This window comes from Panthera leo, chromosome B1 (genome assembly GCF_018350215.1).
Source record: "Panthera leo isolate Ple1 chromosome B1, P.leo_Ple1_pat1.1, whole genome shotgun sequence".
Lineage (NCBI taxonomy): Eukaryota > Metazoa > Chordata > Mammalia > Carnivora > Felidae > Panthera > Panthera leo.
The window spans coordinates 26867846-26886865 of NC_056682.1; the positions used below are offsets into that span (position 1 = coordinate 26867846).

The 19020-nt window shown below is 41.8% G+C and overlaps 2 long non-coding RNA genes across 2 annotated transcripts in view; one reads left to right on the forward strand and one right to left on the reverse strand.

Moving 5' to 3' along the window:
- LOC122217457 overlaps positions 1-19020 on the reverse strand; it is a 73693-nt gene that overhangs the window by 37145 nt on the left and 17528 nt on the right. The window contains exon 3 of the long non-coding RNA XR_006201513.1: positions 14152-14362. This is a non-coding gene — a long non-coding RNA (uncharacterized LOC122217457). The remainder of the gene's footprint in view (positions 1-14151; positions 14363-19020) is intronic.
- Positions 5093-6305, forward strand: LOC122217458. The gene is made up of 2 exons (XR_006201514.1): positions 5093-5627; positions 6047-6305. It is a non-coding gene; the product is annotated as an uncharacterized LOC122217458 (long non-coding RNA).

Sequence of the window (19020 nt, forward strand, 5' to 3'; positions counted from 1 at the left end):
CCCACTCTGCCACTTTTCTTCTGTCCAATGAGTGGCCTTGTGCCTGGAGGTCAGAGGTGCCAAATTAATTTACGTTGTTATTCGGCATCCAGAGATCTTATTTGGGCCTCTGGGTCTGGTGAAAAAACACCCCCTTCCAGAAACAAATTGGTGTGATTCGTTTTATGGTTCATCCAAGTACAGTCAGGCCATCGGTGTCCTCTTTGCGCTCAGTCTGTCTAATAATATCTGCGCGGCCACCCCTGAAAATGAATGGTCTTGAGCAGGGCAACTGATAGGCCCGTGACACCTCCTCCCCGTGAAGGCTCTCACGCGTTTATTCTGTGTATCAATTCACCCAGACGGGGGAGCAATCTGCCACTTGTGCTGCAGGTGTGAGGGTCACCTCAGGTTTCCCGAGCCCCGGGATTCAGTATGCTGCTCTCGCCTGCCAGCGAGTCTCCCACACCAAGGCGGCCTTATCAGATAGCGAATTTCATTACGTGCTGTCCACTGGGAACCCTACTAAAAGCAATAAATTCATTTCGCTGTGCTAGTCTCTGGACTATTAAAGCATTTTAGTCCTGTTGCTCCTTTAACATCCCATGAGCCAAATATTCACTCTGACAAAATGCTATTCATTACAAAGTTAAGATGACTTTGACTCTATTTCTCTCCCGCATAATACAATGAAGACACTTTGTCCTGGATTCATGTACAGCCTGATGGCATTATGGATAAAAACACGCCAAGGCAGGCAGTCTTTTCTCGAAAATGGATTGAAATTACCTCTAGCTAGCTATGCCTTGCTTAGATAAAGAGTAGCTGGGAAAAAAGAAAAATAGAAAAGGTTTTCTGCTCATTTTTAATATCCTGACCAACATAGTGCTTTGGGGAGGATGATCAGGAAAAAAATAATAATAAAGTGGTAGAAGGAAATATCACTGGAATATAAAAAAAAAAATCAAATCCCTTTTACCCCTCTTTTATCCACAGATCCTTCCCCCATGCTGAGAGTTAGCAAATAGATGGGAGAGCCTGGGGGAATTATGGAATATCTCTGGGGCCAAGCGCAAGGTAGATCTTGGAAAGATCTTGCCGATTGATTGATTTAAGCAGAAACTATAGCTATGTTTGATTTATCATCGAAGTCAGCTTGTGGGTGCAAACCCTGCCTCCAACACACACCGAGATCAGGTACATTTACAAACCTCTGGGAGCCTCTTTCCTCCTCTATAACATGCGGGAAAGAGTACCTCCCTCCTAGGTTTATTGTGAGGACTAAATGGAATAATCTATGCAAATAACCTAGCCCAGCCCTTCATACACAGTAGGAGAAAAATGATTTTTTTTTTTCCCTTTTCTTTGTCCTTCCTGTGCAGAGCACTAAAGGGAGAAGCCGGAGAGATGAAGCATGAGAACGTGAGACTGTTGTGGGTCTCAGAGAGAAAGCTTTGTCACACCTATTCGACTTAGAGAATGTGATCTTTATTCTGCCTACATTGAAAGAATTAAACCAAATGACCGCATTAAATCCGATCACGGTGTTTGATGCAAGAATGAGGTAGCAGATACTCCGGACAAAACCTGTGAAAGGAAGTTCTTTGTGGCTGGCAGATGGAAGACGACGATGCGGGCCCTGGGACCTGGCTCCCTCCGGTGTTAAGTGTAACCGATCACACTGCGCGCCTGATGCACCCCGGGCTTTAGGGCTGTACTTTCGGTGCACGCTTCACCCCTACTTTCATCTTAATCCCGTCCCTTCATTTCCTTTCTCCTACAAGCACCACTCGTCCTGATTTCCTTGCTTATTTTCGACATTGCCGAACGCTATGTACCTTTGCAGGCCACCTTGTACCTTATCTAATTACTTTGTTGATTAATTAAAACTCAGCCTTTCTGCAGTGTGGAGGTTCCTCAGAAAATTAAAAATAGACCTACCCTATGACCCAGCAATAGCACTGCTAGGAATTTATCCAAGGGATACAGGAGTACTGATGCATAGGGGCACCTGTACCCCAATGTTTATAGCGGCACTCTCAACAATAGCCAAATTATGGAAAGAGCCTAAATGTCCATCAACTGATGAATGGATAAAGAAATTGTGGTTTATATACACAATGGAATACTACGTGGCAATGAGAAAAAATGAAATATGGCCTTTTGTAGCAACATGGATGGAACTGGAGAGTGTGATGCTAAGTGAAATAAGCCATACAGAGAAAGACAGATACCATATGGTTTCACTCTTATGTGGATCCTGAGAAACATAACAGAAACCCATGGGGGAGGGGAAGGAAAAAAAAAAAAAAAAAAAAAAAAAAAAAGAGGTTAGAGTGGGAGAGAGCCAAAGCATAAGAGACTGTTAAAAACTGAGAACAAACTGAGGGTTGATGGGGGGTGGGAGGGAGGGCAGGGTGGGAGGGAGGGCAGGGTGGGTGATGGGTATTGAGGAGGGCACCTTTTGGGATGAGCACTGGGTGTTGCATGGAAACCAATTTGACAGTAAATTTCATATATTAAAAAATAAAAAAAAAAATAAAAAAAAACTTTTAACTTAAAAAAACTGCACAAGGATATTTTCAGATAATCAAAGGTTTAGAAAAATACAATAAATGGGTGTATTGCATGATATTTGAATTATATTTCAATAAAACTATTTTCAAAAAGTAAAAAAAAAAAAAAAAAAACAAACAAACAACAAAAAAAAAACTCAGCCTTTCTGCATTTCTGCCCACGGCTCTGCACCAGGCTGTTCTCCCTGGGACCTGATGGGAACCCTAGAGGCTTGTCAGGCTACGGCTGACGTCCTGCGCAGCTCACCAACAAAGGGAGGCTCTGTGGCCTCCACAGCCGGGACCAGCGCCATCTCAGAATAAGGCGAGATTCGGCGAGAATAAGGCTTAACTTTCCAAAACGCAGGAGAAAGCCCCCTATCTGCCAAGAAAATAGGAGTCTTCCATCCTCTCGTCTGCCCAATTAGAGAGACTGCTTTATAAGGAAAGCAATTGTTTCCCCAAAATGTTCCCATCCAGTCTCTTTGGGGTAGACTAACTTATTTTTTTTTTTTTAATTATTTTGAGAGAGACAGAGACCGCGCGAGTGGGGGAGGAGCCAAGAGAGGGAGAGAGAGAGAATCCCAAGCAGGCTCTGCGCTGTCAGCACAAAGCCAGACACGGACTCACCAACCAACCATGAGATCATAACCTGAGCAGAAACCAAGAGTCAGGTGCTTAACAGACTTGAGCCACCCAGGCGCCCCAAGTAGATTAACTTTAAAATCTGACCTGATGGGGTCAACCCTGAGGAATTCTTTGGAGAGTGTGTGGAATCCATCTGGATACTAAAAACTCTCTCTGAATGCCTTCTTACACTCTGGAATTACTTTGGAAGAACACCCTTAGAATGTTATGACAACAAATAACTCTATGGGGACAAGGAAGGGGGTGAATAAGGACAAATAAGAATTTTTCCACTTAAAGCTGTGTATTTGTGCCTCAGTATGTTCGAATAGCCCATCAATTATTAACAGACTGGGAACATTTCCAAGTCCTGCATCAAACACACAACACCAGAAGGCCTTCTCCAAAACAGGTTCTATTTATTGAATGTTGTTTACTATCTCTTGGCAGCTTTGTCTTTTTAGATGCTGTTTAGAAGCGTCAAGTGGGGGAGATCTCTGTTTAGATGTCTCAAATAAAAGACTGGCAGAAACTCAAAGGCAAGTATGTTAACTTTAGTTTCTTAGATCAAAGAAAGTTGCTCATCAGAAAATCCACCCATGTGGAGTCCCTTCAACCTGTTGTATCAGTGCAGAACTATGATTTAGTGGTAAGGATTAGAGTGTAATGCTGTGGTATGATATGCTAAAACTCAGAGCTCAAAATGGTGTGAGTGTGGATAGAAGAATAGATATTAGCCGAGAAGAAAATTTGTGGTGTTTAAGATGTGACTTGCTGTCCCTTCCGGGCAGCATTGAAAATTTCTTTTTATCCTAAAGCCCTTGGCTATTCTCAAAGTTAGGAGGAGTTGAGAATGAATGAGAAATATAGGAGATTTTATTCTGTGTATCTGATAATTTTTTTCCAACCATATGTAAATATAAAGACCTGGCTTTCAAAAACATACACAATGGGGTAGGCTTCTGGGTATAAAATTGGTAACTCATTAGGTCTGCTCATTGATTATTTTGTTGAGATGAGTAGTTTCCTCAATTTCAGGGGAGTAAAGGCTGAGACGATAGAGTGAGGAAAACAGTTGGGGAAAAACAGATCCACCAAGACCTCAAGAGTGACTGGCCATGGTCCTGAATTTGCGGCAAAGTCTCAGAGGTGGCCCCAAATCTTGGTGTGTTAGAGATGACAGAGCAAAGTGGCTACCCTAATGAATAGCATGGGTACCTGCTGAGGACACAGCAATTCACTGCCTGCCTACGTTTGGGGAGGGAGGGCTGCTTCTGTGGCCATTTCCATCAAAGTAACGGAGAAGCCCAAATGTCTCCTCCTATCTGAGACTACAGGCGTGTGGAGAAGTCTAGGGTCCCTTAGGTGCAGGTACAGAAGGCAAGGAGAGGTGGATTCTTGCTGGGTGTATCCGCCAGCATTTTTGCGTCCCCTCACTACCAACTCCCCTCACAGTCAAGGAGGAGGCCATGTGGAACTGTCGGGGCCTCGGATGCCACACTGCTCAGGCAACAGTGCTAGCCAGGCAACTGGACACCTTTTTCTGTATTAACCCTTATTTCCTGCACAGACAAATGAAAGTCCAGAGAGGTAAAATACTTGCCTCAATCCACCTAAAGCAAGGCAGTAGCTAGGAGTTTACTACAAGCCATGAATTACAGATTCTAGGCCCATGGGTAAGCATCCAAAAGACCTTTCCTTCTTCCTTGAGGAGTATCTTAGGGTGAATAACCCCATCATGTAGGATCAATAAAACACAAGCAATTTTTATTCTAATATATAGAAGCATAAATGGAAAATGTATCCGGGGTTTTTTTCCCCCCCAAAGGAGAGAAAACACATGAAAGCATCTTAAACTACTTAAAAGAAAAATACAAATCTAGAGTATAATTACTGTTTTATTATAATATCTCATCACTTGTATTTCTAAGAAACATCATCCTACTTGACCTCAAGGGTCCTTGAAAGGGGCACAGAGTCCCAGCCCCAACTACAGCAGTTGAGGAATTGGAGTCCCATCATCCTCTGGTGACAATTCAAAAGGAACCCACTCTATCTTTGCTATGTCATCTGAAGATTTATATTCCAAAAATAAGCACGGCAACGTATTTGGTTAATGACAATCACAATGTACAAAAATGCCCAGATGAGCTTACTCTGTGCTATCTCTGATGTGGAATAACAAAACAGAGAGGAATACTTGGGACAGAACCAGGACCGCCTCCCACCTGATGCCTCATTATATGAAAACGGTGCCATTTTTCCCTGAACGGTGGACACCAAGAGAAGACTTAAATTTTTCTTTTCCGCTTCCCCTGAGGAGCAAATTTCACGTTGAAACAGAGTTACACGAACCAAAAGCAATTTGTGTACCTAAAGTATTCAGAAATGCTCAGCCTGCAGAACCATCATCAGCATTTGATTGCACACTTTGTTCCTAACAAGCACTCCTTGGCTCTCCAAAAGGTAATAATTGTAGTTCTTCTTCATTCACTTTAAATTAATTTGTCCTTGGGGGGTCACAGGACTGCCAGGTTAGCAGCCCTAGAATCTAACCTCATAATTGTACTAAACTATAGCCTTATGAAGCCTCCCTGAGAAATCACTTAAAAAAAAATTATGATTCTCTCCAATCTTGGAGTTTAGAAAATAGGCACTGAGGGACACACCTGACCTAGACCCAGAGGTTGATTTCTGAATTCTGTAAGTATTAAGAGAGAGCATTCTACTCTGTGCTGGGGATTCACAGATATTTACCATTTTCACTATCAGGTGACATTGTTCTGAGTGACAGGCATTTAAGGACATGTGAAAACCACACTCTTCCCCTGGGTTTGCTAATCTTGGTTGAGTTTAATCTGTCGTCTCTCTTTCCCTGTCTCCAGCTTAGGAATGCATTTACCGGTGATAATAGCAACGGGCAATCTGAAGTGGATGAAGTGCAGACCTCACGGAGATTTGAGAAGTCAAGCCGATATCGCAGATTTGAAGCAGCACTCTAAACATTATGAAGGAACCAGCATCTGTGAGCACCTACTCAATGCCAGGCCTCGTGCTAGTACTTTCCACTTACTGTCTTATGTAATATTCATGACAGCCTGCTGAAATGGATTTTATCCCCCTTAATTATAGAGTAGAATTCGAGGTTTGTGGATGTTAAGTCAATTGCCCCAATTCACACAACCAAGTAGGTGGTGGAGCCAGATTCCAAACCAAGAGCCCAGAGTACGTCCTTTCTGCTTCTTCCTGCAACCCGCAAGCAAGCAATGGTTGTGCTCTCGCCTCTGGGCTAAAACCACGCTTTGGGGGCAGCAGGAGGATGGGTCCAGCTAGTGAAGCAGAAATCCAGGCAGTAAGATCTGCATCTCAGGGTGGTAGGACCCACATACTTGACTGAGCTTCTAAAACTGATCCAAGAGGTCAAATGCAAGAAACTGGAGAGTCAAATACTTCCTTCTGGGGCCTTGGGAAAATCAGACGCAGAAGAAACGTTCATGGTTACAGTCAAAGCCCATTACAGAAGCTAGGAACAATTACAGGAATTACAGGATGTGCTGAGCAGAAAAAAATAGCTACTGGTTGGGTCAGACTGTGCTCAGAGGAGACGGCCGATAGCTAAGCAGAGCTGAGAGGAAGCTGAATGAGTCCAAAGTCAGAACAGAGAGATCCTACCTGGTCAGAGACAGTGGTCAGCTGCTCTGGTAAGTACCCAGGGAGCAGCTGCTTTTTGAAGTGCGGCTTCAAACCCTGGCCTTCCCTGACCTTATCTTTAGGTGCACTTCACCTCACAAGTTGTGAAGCAGTGTGGGTCCCCACCAGGGATCGAGCTCATGTCTGGTGATTCTAGAGACAGCTGCATAGGCATCTGAATGCTATTAAAACCTTTGTGTCCCCAGGGTCAAGCACTGTGCTGAGATCAGAGAAGGGGTTCAAAATATTTGCAGAAGGCAGGAAGGAAAAGAAGGAGTGAATAAGCCAGATTCAAGTACCACTAACACACCATTTAAAACAAGTCCAGGTCCAGGGTTGTGTCAGGAAGGGACAGAAAAAGCCACACCTGAGCTCCCAGGTGTGGAATGGCAACCATTAGAAGAAAAGGGCTGTGACTGAGGACTCTGTCACCAGGACATGTGGGTTGAGGGACTCTTTAATCACAAAGAAGGTTCAGGATGCAAGATGGAATATCCACTCGTCAGAAAATGCAGGGAAAATAAGGACCCTGCCTCCAAGGAAATGGGAGATGAGTTAGGACCTTCAACACCAAGACACAGGAAGGAGGAGAAACCAGGGATGCGGATGTGGTGAGGAGAGCGGGACTGATAACCCAAAGCCCTAACTAGGACCACTAGGGCCACCAGTGGGGCCCTCTAACTCGGGCCACTGTTAGTTTTGCAATAAAGTCGAACCTACTGGAGGGGTTCTATCTTCTTCACAGAGAACGTTCCAGGTCCAGCAGACATGGAAACCTAAGGGAGTATTGCACATTTGTCTGGTGCCCAGTTACCAGTTAACTCAGTCTGGCCCCTAGATAGCTGAGGAGATAGAGTAAGTCCGGCCTGGTTTGGTAAAAGAGCTGCCTCTCCTGTTGAGCTTTTTAAAAAGAGGGAAGACAAAAGACGTTGATGAATGATTACCCGGAGAAATAAGGCGGTGGGGCAGATGACCCATAGTCACAGTTCTTCTGCGAAAGCAGGGTAGAAGTGGGGCAGGATGGCCCTCCAGGGCGATGCATGATGTTCCATCCAAACAATAATGCTTTCGATCCAGTCCCTGCCTGTACGTTCCTGCTCCTGGGGATGGGCTGGCTGGGTATTTGCCCCATCCTAGCATCTGCTATTGCCACCTCACTTATTTTATCTACACAGACCAAAAACTCCAAGAGAATAGGTACTATGTCTATTTTTCTGCCTTGTGTCCTCAGAACCCACGTCTGTGTCTGTGATGCCTAATAAGTAACAGTCGGATCAATGAATGACTATCAAGAATTTATCTCTAATTTCAACTACAGGGAAGAAAGGCAAATTTTAAAGGCCAGAGATACGAGGATATACAGTATACCCTGTATACTGTACAGGGATAGATTGCTTTTGAGTTTTTCCTTAGAAGGCTCCCAAGGGCTGCAGCGTGTGGCAGCTTATAATCTCTCTCAACACAGAGCCTGGGGCTGGAAATCCAAACGTTACGCAAAAAGAACGCACGACAAAATGAATGTTATAACTTAGTAATTTCTAGGTCACTTGCAAATGATTACCGTTAATAATTACAAGCTTTTATCGGGCCCTTTCTATTTTCAGGGTGCTTTGCAATCATTCATTGGTTATTCCTCACAACATCTCTAGGAGGTAGATCATCATTATTATCACATTACAGATGCGCTAAGGATGTCAAGCTGGATTTAATTGATCCATGAGTGTAGCTATTTTTAGTGGTTCATTGGCCCGGCTGCTTTCTGGTCTTAAAAATCTATCGATGCTATCTAGAGGGTGATCCAGCTAAGGTGCGGTTGAGAAAGAAACATTGCAGAAAATGACAATCACAGGAGCAGAGTCGGTACTAAATTTCTGAAAGGTTAAGAGGTGCCACAGAGAAGCGCCAATGGAATCTAGAAGTACATGCATCAGCTGCTGACCGGGTTCTAAACAACTGCTTTTCTCCTAAGGTTACTGCCACCTTGAAAATAGGGATTTAGGTTAACATGTATCGGTTTGAAAGCAGTTTGTGCAATTTGGCCTCACAATGCTGAGCCAGGTTTTCCATCAGTGATATATCCGAACACCAGGACCAAATTATTTTGTGCATATGGGAGCTACAAGTGATCAGATGTTCACTCTGAGGACTAAAGCAAGTATGGTCACATGTTGGAAATCGTATCGCCCAAGAAGGCTGGTGAATCGGTGGTGCAACGTGTCAGTCATGGAAATGATATGTCTCCATATGCGAGAAGAGTGTTCTAGCTGCCTGTCTATGGGATGTTTGTCCTTCCCGTCTCCATTGTCTGGCTTTCCATTTGGCCATCTGTGGAGACTTCTCAACAAGCACTGACATTGTCTTTGTTGTGGGTTCAGTTATATCCCTCCAAAAAGCCATGTTGGGAGTCCTAACCCCTAGTACCTCAGGATATGACCTTACTTAGAAATGGGGTCTTTGCAGAGCTAATCAATTTAAAATGAGGTCATAAGGGTAGACCCTAACCAAGTAGGACTATTATACAATCCTATTATACAATATAATGCTATATTATACAAATAGGACCGGTGTCCTTAAAGAGGGTAAAGTTGAATACAGAGAGAGACATACAAAGAGGGAAGATGGCCTTGCGAAGGTGGAAGATTGGAGTGATGCATCTGTAAGTTGGGGATCACCCAAGATTTCTGGCAAACTGCCAGAAGCTAGGAAGAGGCAAGGAAGGATGATTTCCCCTAAGGTTTCAATGGAAGTGCTGTCCTGTCCATACTTGGATCTCAGACTTCAAGCCTCCAGGGCTGTGAGGCAATAAATTTCTGTTAAGCCATCCAGTTGCTGGTACTTAGTCATGGCAGGTGTAGGAAACTAATACAGTCCTACTAATAGACTCAGCTCAAACGTAGATGAAAGATGACATATTGTCCAAGGACACTGCCCAGCATTCAGTTCTTTCTGGTGCTAAGTCACTTCCTACTACGTAAAAGCTTGGGTGTGTAAAAGAAGATCCCCATCATCCAGACCACTAGGCAACATTTGGAATTCTTATATTAACAGTTATAATTATGGCCATAGCTCTACATCATACAAGTTGCTTTCTAGAAAACTAAGATTTTCATATTAACAAACTATATCCCTAGTTTGTTAGAGGACCTTTCTTGGAAAACACATGTTTTTAGTCACACAAGACAGAATGGGGAGAGTGCCTGGGTGGCTCAGTTGGTTAAGCGGCCTACTTTGGCTCAGATCATGATCTCACAGTTCTTGAGTTCAAGCCTTGTGTCAGGCTCTGGGCTGACAGCTTGGAGCCTGGAGCCTGCTTTGGATTCTTTGTCTCCCTGTCTCTCTGTCCCTCCCTGGCTTGTGCTCTGTCTCTCTCTCTCTCAATCAAAAATAAATAAACATTAAAAAAAATTTTTTTAAATAGAATGGGGAAAAAGCTGAATGGTATCACATGATCATATAAAAAAAGTGTTTTAAATGCATATATTGCTAGTATCCATCACAAGCAATTTAAAAAAATTTTTTTTGAACATTTATTTATTTTTGAGAGACAGAGCATGAGCCGGGGAGGGGCAGAGAGAGAGGGAGACACAGAATCCGAAGCAGGCTCCAGGCTCCGAGCTGTCAGCACAGAGCCCAACGCGGGGCTTGAATTCACGAGCCGTGAGATCATGACCTGAGCCAAAGTCGGATGCTCAACCAGGCGCCCCCATCACAATTTTTTAAAACACAGTGAGTTAAATCCAAATAATGAAGAAGAAATGAAATAACAAAGAGGAGAGATTAAAGAAATCAAAACTATAAAGCAAAGAAAATCAACAATGTCAAAAATTGGTTCTTTGAAAGACAAATGTCTTTCAAATGTCTAAAGGTGATAGATATTTAGCATAACTGATAATAAAAATAGAGATAAGACACAAATTGCGAATATTGGAAATAAAAAAAGGACATCACTGTAGATTAAACATGTGAAAAAGCTGATGAGATTATGAACAGCATTATGTCAACAAATTGACAATTTAAACCAAATGTACACATCCAAAGGAAAACACAATTTAATACACTGACAGAAAATTACATTTTAAAATTCAAACATGTATCTATTGAAGAAATTGAATCTGCAATTTAAAACTTTTATACAGGGTGCCAGTTCGTTAAGTGTCCGAATCCTCATTTTGGCTCAGTTCATGTTCCAAGGTTCATGAGTTCGGGCCCTCAGTTGGGCTCTGCGCTGACAGCGTGGAGCCTGCTTGGGATTTTCTCTCTCCCCCTCTCTCTGCCCCTCCCCTGTTCGTGTGCATGCTCTCTCTCTTGAAATAAATAAACTTAAAAAAAAGAAAGCAAAACCTCTTTTACAAAGAAACTGCCAGTGTTAGATGGCCCCACTAGTAAATTCATCTAAACATACTGAAGGATGGGATAACACCAGTCTTAACAAACTCTTCCACAGAATATAAGAATAGAAACACTTCTTAACTCGTTTTATGGGGCTAACATAACCTAACAGTGACATTACAGGAAAGGAAAATTATAGAGTAATATCTTTCATGAGCATAGATGTTAATATCCCAAGCAATGTGTTAGCCTAGACCTCTTCACAATAAACTATAAAGCATTTTTACAAAAATTAAAGCAGTCTTAAATAAATGAATGAACCATATGCACCAGCTGGAAATTTTGATATTATAAAATGTAAATTCTCCCACAAATAGATATATGGATCCAGGGGCGCCTGGGTGGCTCAGTGGGTTAAGCATCTGACTTCGGCTCAGGTCATGACCTCACATTTTGTGAGTTCAAGTCCCGCATGGGGTGAGTTCAAGCCCCGCTTTGGGTGAGCCCCACTTCTCTCTCTCTGCCCCTCATGGGATTCTCTCTCTCTCCCTCTCTTTCTGCCCCTCATTCACTTGTGCCCTCTCTCTCTCCCAAAAACAAAACAAAACAAATAAACAACAACAACAATAACAAAACCAATATATAGATCCAATGAAATACCAATCAAAATCCCAGGTTCATTTTCGTGAAAATTGACAAACCGATTCTAAAGTTTATATGATAATGCAAATAATGTGGAATAGCCAGGACAACTTTGAAGAACAAAACTGAAGGACCTGCAGTACCAAATGTCACAACATGCTATAAAGCCGCAGTAATTAAGACAATGTGGTGTTGGTACAGGACAGGTAAACAGACTGATGGAACTGAACAGAGAATCCAGAAATAGACTCAAAACAAATGCAGCTATCTGACTTATGAAAAGGTGACTTTGGGGGCTCCTGGGTGGCTGAGTCAGTTAAGTGCCGACTTCAGCTCAGGTCATGTTCTCACAGTTTGTGGGTTCGAGCCCCATGTCAGCTCTGGGCTGACAGCTCAGAGCCTGGAGCCGGATTCTGTGTCTCCCTGTCTTTCTGCCCCACCCCCGCTTGCCCTCTGTCTCTCAAAAATAAATAAATGGTAAAAATTAAAATAAAATAAAAAGGTGACTTTGCAGTGCAAAGGAGAAACAGTGGACTTTCTGGTAAATTGGGTCAAATGAATATCTATATGGAAAAGCCACATTCCTGTCTCACATCATAAGCAAAAATGAAGTCTAGAAGATTTCAGATTTAGATATAAAAGACAAAACAATAATGCCATTAGATGGGAGAATATCTTGATAATTTAGAGCAAGCAGATTTCTCAACAGGACACCAAAGCACTGACCATAAAGGAAAAAAATGAACCTATTAGACTTCATTAAGATTAAGAACTTGTGTCCATTAAAAAATACACTGAGAGTGAAAAGGCAAGACACAGAATGGGATAACTGTGTATGTGTACAAAATTTCCCATACGTAGGATATGTAACTTTTCGTAGATCGATACAGCCTAAAATCAATAGAAAAACAAAATGAGCAAAGGACTTGAATGAACACTTCACAAAAGAAAAAAATCAAAACCACCAATAAACATGAGAAGTTTCTCAACATCAGTTGTCACTAAGGGAACATAAATTAAAACCACAATGAGATATCACTACACATCCACCGAAATTAATATGGAAAAGAACCGTATGTTGGTGTGAAGGAACACTCACTCATTCACTGCCGCTGGGAATGTAATTGGCACAACTATTTTAGTAAATTTCTTGGTAGTATCTACTAAAGCTAGGGACATTCGTACCCAACGGCCCGATAATTTTACTCCTAGGTATACATCCTATAGTCATGCATACACATAGTTACTGAAACACAAGTACTGAAAAATACAAGAATGTTTAGAGCAGCACTACACTCAGTAGGCAAATAATGAGAACACCTTAATGTCTGTCAAAATAAAATGGGTAAAGGGAACGCCTGGGTGGCTCAGTTGGTTAAGCATTTGACTCTTGATCTCAGCTAAGGTCATGATCTCACTGTTCATGAGTTCAAGCCCTGCATCGGACTCTGTGCTGACGGCACCGAGCCTGCTTGGGATTCTCTCTCTCCCTGTCTCTCTGCCCCTTGCTCTCTCTCACTCTCTCAGAAATAAACTTAAAAAATAAAATGAATAAATTGGAACACCAGACAGCAATGAGAACAACCAACAATTGTTACAATGATACAGATAAACCTTACAAACTATTGAGGAAAAGAAGCTAGGTACAAAAGAGTTCCTCCTGTACGATTCCATTTCTACAGGGTTGTAAAACAGGAAAAAAGAATCACAGGTGATAGAAGGCAGGGGACAGGGAATGAGCAAGAGAGGGTCTGGAGAGACTTACAGGCAGTCCTGGTGACAGTCTATTTCTTGATTTGGGTGACGGTGACAGCGGTATGTTCGTTTTGAAAATCGATCAAGCTACCCAATTAAGGAATGTGTACTCATTTGTGTATTTCAGTACTAAGTTTAGTTGAAAAGTATGTACTTTACTGACAGTGAGTCTTACAAAATCATACAGCTTTACAGTCTTATGGATTCTTAGATTTAGGGGTCAAAGGGAAATGACTGACCCACCCTTGATGAGGAGGTAACTAGAAGTATGGCTGGGAGGGTAAATTCAGGCCACACTATGACATTCTCTCAGTGCAATGCCAAGGGCTTGAGGATTTATTCAGTAGACCAGACATAGTGAGTGGGGACTGAGTGAGGCAATATGACCAGATTCGTGTTTATAGAAAAATTCTTATGGCAACATATGAAATAACTTGAAAATGGGGAGAGAAGACACAGGAGACTAGTTAAGACCTTGTCAAAATGTTGAGACAAGAAAATGAAAGTTTGAGATGGCAAAAGCATTAGAACGTGTGTGTGGCCCCTGCCTGGCCATGTCTGCTTCTTTACAGACCTTTGAGTAAACAAGTACAGATCCTGAAAACAGTTTCTGCCTGGAAAGTCACCATCCTTCCATCCCAGGAGCATCTTCATTGTTGACGGCTTGCGGGAGAAGGGCAAGCCCCTGGAGGAGCTGCTGTCAAACCCTTTTCATTCTGACAACTGCTTGGGTGGTAGTTCTTGTCATGCTTCATATCTCCGGGCACATTGGAGCATAGAATTTCCTGTGAAGTTAAAAGAAAAGTTATGTTCTCTGTTGAAAAATCACAGGACAGAAACTGCAAGCAGGCCAGATCTGAAGGCTACCAAGGTGGTTTTACCTTTTTTGATACTAACTTCTTTACTTGGATAATGCAGTGATGTTAAGACAGATTGAAAATACTAAACAATAACAAGAACAGAAGTATAGGGGATGCTTTCACTGGTTTATGGTTTTATATGTAACAAAAATATTCCTCCAGTTCTGTGGACACAAGAGATCCCCCCCCAAGTTTTTAAACAAGGTATACATGCACAAGGATCAAGCAAAGAGATAAGAACCACCCCCCTACCTTACCTTTCTATATATAGCGTATGAGATGGGGTATATGAGAAAAGTTAACCCAGTAGGCTTACACTCCCATCCTTAGAAAGGCCTGCTGCAAGACTTGCCCTTGGCTGGCATCTGGAAATTTATTTTTCAGGAGTGTCCCCCATCAAAGTGATCAGAGTGGCTCACTTTGTCTAAACTGTACAAACCATATGCCTTATACTTGTATTAGCCAGGGTTCTACAGAGAAACAGAAGCAATAGGAGATAGATAGATAGATAGATAGATAGATAGATGATATATATGATATATATGTGAGAGAGATGGAAAGAGAGAAAAGAAAGAGATTTATGTTAAGGAATTGGCTCAGATGATTATGGAAGGTAGCAAGTCCAAACTTCTGCAGGTCTGCAGGGTGGACCATTAAAGGTGAGATCCAGGGACAGCCAATGTTGCAATTCAAGTCCAAAGGCTCTCTGCTGGGAGAATCTCTTTGTGCGTAGGAAAGGCCAATCTTTTGTTCCGTACTGGCTTCAACTCATTAGACAAGGCCCACCAACATTACAAGGAATAGTCTGCTTTATTCAAAGCCCACGAATTTAAATGTCAATCCCATCCCAAACACCCTCACAGAAACATCAGAATAATGTATGACCGAATATCTGGGCACTATGGCCTAGTCAAGTTGACACATAAAATTAATCATCAAAATGCTGAACACCTACTTTCCTTCTGGAAGTCTGGATATATGGCACATGCCAGGCAAAGTTTGCCTCTGTGATCAGCTCTCAATAAACACCTTAGGCGATAAGTCTCTAATGAGCTTCCCTGGTAAAATGTTGCCACAACTTGCTGTTGGAGGAATTGACTGCACCCTACGCAAAACCACTGGACCCTTGGACACCTGCATCTGCTCTCCCACAGACTTCATCCCAAGTGCCTTTTCCTTTGGCTAATTGGGCTTTGATTCCTTTTGCTGTAGTAAATCATAACTGTTGGTGTGACTAGATGTTGAATCCTGTGGGTCTTCCTAGTGAATCATCCAACCTGGGGGATCTTGGGGACCCCCAACACAGGGTATTACAAGAGCCCATCTTATTCCACTCTTTTCTTGAAATATATCAAAAAAGCATGACACAAGTAAATCACATATTATATCAAAGGGACATTATAATGAATGACATAAAAATTGCTCAAGAGGAACTAGTGATTATATAGTGCTTTAGAAATATGAAGTGCTGCATAAATACTAAGTAACAATAATAAGACAAATTATACTTTTCCATTAATTCCAAGGGACATTTCCACAGATTTTCACAGAAAATAAACTTAATTATGTATGTCCAGCAAGAACTGTTATAAACCTTTTAAATAGTCCTAGAATATTTCTAGTGAGAAGGATAAGTACAGAGATCCATTAACCAAAGAGAAAAATGTTTGCGGATTATTGAATGAAATTTCAAGCCTAATAGGTTTTGAAATCAGTTTATTAGAATTATAGAGAAATATTTCATATGTAATGATCTCTGGGTTTTGCTTAATAGTCATACTAATTAACTTCTCAAATTCAATAAAAGTGTAGGAAATTTACCTATGTTCAGTACTTGACAAATAAATCATGGTAATTACATATTCACATGGCCAGTGATAATTCTGCCAACTCAGTCTAATAAGCAAGAGTTCTTTAAGATAATTATTCTTTCTTTAAAGTTTATTTATTTATTTTTAAGAGAGAGAGAGAGAGAGAGAGAGAGAGAGAGAAGGAGGAGGAAGGACAGAGAGAACCCCAAGCAGACTCTGTGCTGTCAGAGCAGAACCCACCACAGGGCTCCATCTCATGAACTGTGAGATCGTGATCTGAATCAAAATCAAGAGTCGGACACTTAACCGACAGAGCCACCCAGGCTCCTTGAATTATTCTTTCTTTAAAAGAGCCGCATTTATGAAATGACTCCTACTGGTCAGGAGTTTTGAGGCTTCATGCTGATATATAAACAAGAGTTTCCTAAATCTTCAGGTCAGTAGTAACATCCTGTCCAGCTTTAGTAAGATGTGTATTCCCAGGGTATTGTAACACATCCAGATATAATCTCTGGGGGTTTGAAGGTGTTAGGTGATATAGTACTGGGATTTTTCAATTTCAGGTCTGCCTCGATTTCCATTGCTGCTGCATGGGGAACGAGATAATATATCAAAATCCCAGAGGGGTGCCTGGGTGGCTCAGTCAGTTAAGCGGCCGACTTCAGCTCAGGTCACGATCTCGCGGTCCGTGAGTTCGAGCCCCGCGTCGGGCTCTGGGCTGATGGCTCAGAGCCTGGAGCCTGCTTCCGATTCTGTGTCTCCCTCTCTCTCTGCCCCTCCCCCGTTCATGCTCTGTCTCTCTCTGTCTCAAAAATAAATAAAACGTTAAAAAAAAAAATTAAAAAAAAACAACAACAACAAAATCCCAGAATATCCACAGGAGATGAATTATCAAAAGTCTGATTCCGAAGAAGTGATTAAAACCACACACCGCGCAAATTTTATCCAACTTCCATATCATGAACAAGGCTGGCACTTAATCACTTGACGTATACAATCTCATCTAAAACGGTGATTCTCTCAACTCTAGAATTCAGGACTTGTGTCTGTTGTTTTCTCATCTCTCTGTCAGGAAACGTACAATATGGTTTTATTTTTGGCTTACTCCAAGGGGTAAGCCAGAAAGAAGTAGAAAGGATTATTTCTGATTAATAGCAGAAACTTTTTTCAAACTTAAATATATAAGGTCTCTACTCTTTTAAAAGCTCTAAGATAAACTAAGAGCTAGGAACTGTTCATACAAATAAAAGTTTTTGAAGGGAAAAAAACAAACAAACGGTGATTCTCACTCTGTGGTTCTCAGATCAGCATCACCTGGAAACTTGTTTAAAATGCAAATTATCCAACAACAACAAAAAAACTGAACAACCCAATTCAAAAAGGGGCATAGGATTTGCAGAGACATTTCTCAAAAAAAAAAAATATATATACATATATTTTATATGTTATATATAAAATATTTCTACATATTGCATATATATAGTACTATATATATATTACATATATATAGTACTATATATATAGTACCATATATATACTATATATATACAGTATATATATATATATATATATATACTGTATATATATAGTATTGCCAATAAGCGCATGAAAACATATTCAACATCGCTAGCAGGAGTGTAAGTACCTGACATTAGGCCTTGACTGTTGAGGCACCCACTTGAAAAGACACCCATCTGAAATAAACATACTCCCAGCTGTAGGATGCAGCTACTAGCAAACCAACCAAATATGGAACTAGGGTGCACATTCCATGAAGTTCCCCTTTTAGAAAGCCCTGGGCAACCTAGATAACTGACCACTTGAGTGACTCATGCTTCTCCCTTCCCATGCTTTAACTCCTGATCTTATGTTTTAAATTTGCCAATAGAGAGTGAACCCAAGAAACCCTTAGGCACCCAAGCTCTCCACGCAAATAAAGGCAGACCCAGACCTGTGCTCCTTCTCTCTGCTCTTACCTGCAAGCTTGCTGGTAGCCCTCAGGGCTTGCCATGTATCCTCCAGGACTTGTCAGCAACAAATACTGTTCCTCAAATTTCCCTGATGGTTTTTGCTCAAGTTTGTCCTGTGATCATAATAAGAAAGAACCACAAAAGCCACCCCCGCCACCCCCCCCCGCAATAAGTAGAGGCCCCAGAGAGGGACATGTCTGTGGAGCTTCCTACAAGTGATATGTGCCCAGATGAGTGCTGCAGGCATTACTGATGGAGGGCACTACCAGAACAGGGGTGAGACCCACAGAGCACTAGCCATTAGGGAAATGCACATCAAAACCACAGTGAGCTACCACTTTGCACCCATTAGAATGGAATTTTTTTTTTTTAAGGAAAATAGAGCGGTACCTAGGTGGCTCGGTGGGTTAAGCCAACTCTTGATTTTGGCTCAGGTCATGATCTCAAGGTTAGTGGGATCAAGACCTGCATCAGGCTCTGTGTTGACAGCACAGAGCCTGCTTGGGATTCTCTCTCTCTTTCCTCCTCCTCTGCTCATACACTCTCCCTCTCTCTATCTCTAAATAAATAAACATTTTTTTTTTAAAAAGGAAAATAGCAAGTATTGGCAACAATGTGGAGAAATTAGAACCCTGTGCATTGCTGGTAAGGATGCAAAATGGGGCAGCCACTGTGGAAAATTGATATGGCCTCTTGACAAGTTAAATGGAATTAATTACCAAATGATCCAGCAATTCTATTTCTATGGATCTATCTGAAAGAATTGAGAGCAGAAAATCAAATAGATACTTAAGTGCCAATG